Source organism: Epinephelus moara, chromosome 22, assembly GCF_006386435.1.
Source record: "Epinephelus moara isolate mb chromosome 22, YSFRI_EMoa_1.0, whole genome shotgun sequence".
Classification (NCBI taxonomy): Eukaryota; Metazoa; Chordata; class Actinopteri; order Perciformes; family Serranidae; genus Epinephelus; species Epinephelus moara.
In genome coordinates, this window is record NC_065527.1 from 23,835,344 (window position 1) to 23,841,343 (window position 6,000).

A 6,000-nucleotide genomic window follows, 5' to 3' on the forward strand; every position below is an offset into this window, starting at 1 on the left:
GTGGATGCACATGAAAGTTTCATTTTGTCCTCATCTTATCTCCCACAGAGACAAAAACAAATAGCACTTCTGTCTAAAGTTGCCAGGTTAGACAGTGGAGAGACCTCAAATGTGTTTCAGGGTACATTTAACAGCTTTTGATTTTTTTTTTCTGAATCTCAAAACACAGTTCAAAGATAATTGGTATTCTGTGAGCGATATTATGATATAAAACTAACATGGATGTAAAGGCTTTTATATCTGATATCATTTTAAGGAACACCTCCAGTTTAGATGTCTTCTGTCTGCAGGAGTGGCTCAGAACATGAACTGCTTAATATAAAGATATATCATAAATCAAATCTGATTTTAGGTGGAGCTTACTTCATTAATAGAGTGTGCCAGGGCTGACGTCAAAACCCGGAAGTTTAGCATCGCGCTGGTTCCCAGAAGAGAAAGTGAATGTGATTTTTGCATTGCGTTTTGGATTATGTCAGATACTTACAGGTTTTGTTCAGCGAGATAATCTTCACATATGAACACCTTTCATACCGCATTTGAAGCTTAAATGCGATCGCCAGAAGTAAAAAGCTAACATTAGGCTTTAACAGACTACATGACTACTCCACGGTCGCATGACTCTTGATGTCACGGCCACTAAGCTTTCAACTGATTTCGGCCGCTTTATTTTAAAAACATTGTATAATGGGGAAATCGGACTGTTTAAGCTAAATAAAAAGCTGTAATGGCGGACTGCCAGTACTCTCGCCTGTTCGGGGGTGATGACGTTTAATATCCCCGACAGGGTTTGTAGTCGTATTGAGCAACTTCTTTGCAACCGCCTTTTTTACGACACGTAAAAGCTTCAAAATTCACAAGTAGGCTATTTACTGACGTGTTTTATGTCGTAGAACAAAACCTGAAACTCACTTAAGCTTTTGTTAACCACAGACCTTATTTGAGGCGTTTTACCAAAATCCCATTCAAAAAACGTATTGACTTTTAGACGAGAGAACCGGAAGTGCTAAAAGCGCGAGTTTTGGGTTTACTGGCACACTCTATAAACTCTGCCACAAACATGTAATTCATATAAACAGTGGTTATAGACACTCTACAGGTACAGTTATCCTGTGGTACAATACATTTCCTAAGTGAAGTTCTATCGTATATATACAAAAATAAACCAGTGACAATGTGCATGAGCAATATACTGTTTGGTTTACTGGCAACATTTTTCTCAGTCAGTCCGCCACTTTTGTCCAGACCAAAATAATTCATCAACTGTTGACTGGATTACCATAAAATTTGGTAAAAAATACTCCCAAGGGTAAATAACTTTGGTGATTCCTTAATCTAGCATCGTTGTCAGGTCAAAATACTTTATGTTCTGAGAAAATACCAGCAAAACTGACATCGTTTCCATCAGCCTTGGCTGTACTTTGTGTTAAGCGCTGATTAGCAAATGTTAGCATGCTAATATGCTAAACTAAGATGGTAAACATCAACATGTGAGCATGTTGACTTTAGCATTTAAGTTTTTTGCCTGCATGTTTATGTGAGTGTGTGTATTTGTCTTCCCCCAAGTAATCTCACAAACTACTGGACCAATCAGCCTCATATTTGAGTGCATGTTTATGACTGCTCACTTTAGGACCTCTCGTGGTGATTCATATTATTTGAAAACCCTGTTTTTCATTGACTGTCATTGACTACTAACTCCTCTCGGTAGGGGCAGCAAGTTTTCTGAAAATCTGGTTGGTAAAAACTACAAGCATTACCATCTAAAAAACTCACATCCATAAAAAAGTTTGGTCTTATTTTGAACCAGAGCATCTGCAGATTAATTCCATACCCAATATGTTATGATTCACCAAAGTAAGGCAAGTTACGTGATGAATAAATCCCTGTTTTTTGTTATCTTTACCGACATCTTGGCTGTAAGGGAGCCGGGAGGGACAATTCCACCAAGCACAGCTCTTCACAGTCCAGCTGCTACCCAGTTTCCTCCGCATGGCGTCATACCACATCAGATAATTTTGCCTGCTCAATTTTGAAGACTTGCAGATTTTGTTAATTAGGTTATTTTTCCTTGATATTTGTGCTTCTGTCATGAGTACGTCTAATTTCGTACTTTGCTGTGCTGTAGCCTCCAGACAAAGTTAATATAGTAAAAAATGTAGTTATGAACAACATGGATCAAAGCTTTGTGGCTGTGTTTCAGTTTTTAAAAATACTCTCATCCTCATAATTATACTGTATCTATATTTCACATCTTGATACCATCATTTTTGCTTTGTGAAAGAAAGATGTGGATTTTTACGATTTTTTTCATCTAAGTATTATATTATATAACACAGACACTCACGAAAACATGACCATGACAACCAGAATGAAAAGGACACGTTAATGAAGACCTGGCTGAGAAGCACTGCAGGCTATTAAGAAAAGGCAGAGATTGCGCTGAGCAATTGACGGCATGCCTCAATGAATCTCCACAGGACACTTAACAGAGCATGCATAGATTCCTGCTGCTTGTCAGCCGAGGCAGCCACAAAGCAGAGATCAATACAAGAGAGTAAAAAAGAAATCCCTGGGCATCAGAGAGTCAGAGAGGTTCGTTAAAAGCTTGTGCTGAGAGTCAAGCTCAGGTCAGCTGCATTTCATTATGAGAGGTCATGCCAGTTTGACTCTGAGGCCTTTCTTATTAACTTTCAATTTAGAGTGTATATTAATTATAGAGAAAATCACGTATCGTACATTTTTCAATAGAAAGGTATTGGCTGATCAATAAGCCCCACCCCTGAACAGGGATTGTCCAATCACGCCCTTAGCAACCTTTGCTAGGCAAGGCAGGTCTGTCCAGCTTTGAGTTTCTGAGCATGTTGATGTGTGCATGGGGCTAAGGAACTTGCAAAAGTGCATAAGTGCGTTTACCCAAAGAAGTATGGCCAAATACAGTGCACTGTAAGTACGGTATGGTGCACTGATAATGGTCAAAAAGTTGAGTGTGGAACGTTGGACACTTCTCACCCTCAATGATTGCCATATTGCCAACATAGCGGAATGAGCAAAACATGTTTTGCATGTTTTTCATGTACATAATGTAGAGAAGTAACGCACACCAAGAGTAGTAGCAAGGTGCTGATCACTGGCAGTAGACTTGATAGCAGAAAACAAGTGTCACACACTCTGGCTCCCTGTGCATTTCCCCTTTATTCAAATGATGATACATCAGCCCTCAGGCCTTCTTCAAAATCAACAATCATCAACAAATATTGTTGATCTTGAAGATGGCTTGAGGCCCAAAACGCCATAATTTGAACAAAGGAGAAGGGCATGAGGAACTACAGTGTGCGACACCTGTTTTCTGCTATCATGTTTATTTTTCACTACCACTACACCGTTGTCAGACAGAAGCCATCAGGTTTTTTATTGAGTTATTTCTGGTATTGCAAACAACAATGCGAATGCTAACATTAGCTTGCTAGCGGGTATACAGCGGGACATTTTATCATTCAACCAGCGGTTATGGGATGAATGCCAGCTAGGCATAAGAAAGCTCTGTCTGTTACAAGTCAATAGTACTATACTAAAGGCTTTTCTTTTACACTGGTGACTCTGGTTACATTCACCTGAAGGCAGCAGGTATCTGTTCCATGATGCTGTACGCTGCACTTGTGGTTTTTCATAGGAGCTGTAATTTTTTTCTGTGCATACAAAGTAATCATTTAATAGTATACATTCATGGATGGATTACCGAATGGGCCTACACTGGCCTTCACCTGCAAAATGTCACTCAAATTAACATGTACTGACCAGGAAGAGTGTCAAAATAACAACAAAGAGACACAAAAAGACCACAGACATGCAAAGAAAACTGCAAAGAGACACGAAATGGGCAACACAACCACAAAGAGACACAAAACAACCACAAGGAGACACAAAAGGACCACAAAGTGACACAAAACAACCATAAAGAGACAAAATTACCTCAAAGAAACCCAAACATCAACAAAAAGACACATAACAACCACCAGGAGACATGAAATGACCACAAAAAATGCAAAACCACCACAAAGTCTGTGTGTTGCTCTTGTGTAGGAGAGGTGGTGGGGCCCTTTGCATATCTGTGCCCAGGGGCCCATTGTCTCATAATCCGCCCATGTATACATTAAAAGGTTTTGGTTTCTAATAGCAACTGCTGTGGTGGTTGCCAATTTAAACCTCTAGAGCACACTTCAATTTTTTCAAAAAGAAGATGAAAGAAATGCTGAATGAGAGATTGCATTAGGGCTGACGTTTTTTCTGCAACTCTGCAATATCATCACATTAAACATCATAATCTTCATCATCATTATTTCTTCCTTTTAATCTTCCACTCTCGCCTCCACCTAGTCATCTTCATCACCCATGTTATAAGCACTTGCATCATCATTGCCTCGGCCCCCATCACTCTGCTGGAACAGAACAAGCTGCAGTAGGAGCCACCAGTCGCCGACACGCAGAGAAATGGGTGTTTCCTCACCTCAGCACTGTAAAACATGAAAAAAAGTCATTCCCCAGAGCTATGATTCGAAGCGTTTCTTTTCCCCAGTTACACACTGACATCGCACCAATCTACTCCATTACAGCCCCACGTCAGCACAGTCAGATTTATGGCAGCTGTGACTGCCTGAGGCGGGCCCTCATCATCTTCCACTACCAGTCCGCTCCCGGCACCAGAGCCATTACAGCCTAGAAGGAGATACTTTAAAACCTAATAGCTCCACAATGTCAGCTTTTCAGGAACGAAGAACAGCAGTCTTGTTTGTAGCACGATAGCAGCACATTTCTCAGTTTATGTAGTGACTTAAGAACATTCTAAGCTGTAAATGTTAAGTTTAACCCAAATGTCAGTCCATGGATGAGCTACTTTAGGTTTTAGATTTTCAAACATTAACTCCTTAACATCCCTTTTTTTAACCTTTAATACCCTCAAAGGGAAGTTCACCTCAAAATCAAAAACACATTTCAGTCAGAAACACTTCCACTATTATAACACTGTTTCCATTTGCAGTATTATATTTGGCGGTATGGCTCTGTTCTGGGACCTCTCTGCCTTTCCTCAAGCCTATGCAGAAAGCCTCTTTCATGTGCCTACATGGAAAGCCCAAGGCAGAGAGAGCACACCTGTCTTCCCTTCCATATGCAGATGAGGAAAGCCTGAGACAGAGAGGCAAACCTCCCTGCCCTTCCATGCGCCTACATGGAAAGCCTAATGCAGAGAGAGCAGCAGCAAAGACCCCAAAAACAACCATACCAGACAAACCTCTCTGTCCTTCCAGAGCGCTGGAAGTGCCAGCAGAGCAGATTAGATGCACAGCCAATTAGACCACTAGATTGCAATGAGGCTAATACAACCAACATGGATTGCTAGATGATTTACATATCTAGTGAGTTAATAAAGAGGGCCCAGCAGTTAAGCTACAACATCAGCCAGTAGTTCACAAAACACTTAGTTTTTAAGCATCGAGGATGACTTGAGTCTCGGGCCGGAGCAAATGATGACCATCAGCCCATAGCCTTGGCATTGAGAGGAATGGATGCTACAGTTGTAGCTTCTCTCACGCAGAGAGATTGAGCAGTATAGTGTTCGGTAAACGTACTGTAAATATGAAGCTACAGTCAGGAGGTTAGCTCAGCTTCATTTTTTGAGTTAGTTGGTGAGCCATGGAGGTGCTGATAGAGTCAGGCTAGCTGCTTCCTCCTGCTTCTAGTCTTTATGCTAAGCTAAGCTAACCGGCTGCTGGCTATAGATTCATATTTCCCTGAAAACATGAGAGTGGTATCAATCTTCTCATCAAACTCTTCGCAGGAAAGTGTATGTGTATTTGCCAAGATGTAGAACAAGATTAATGCAAAAAATAATTTACACAACAGTGTATTTTTAGTCTCGCCACCAGACAATCAGAGATCTCCGCCTTCTGATAGTCTGGGGACACTCCTTTCTAAAGTGTGTTTAACACACCGGCGAAAACGGCC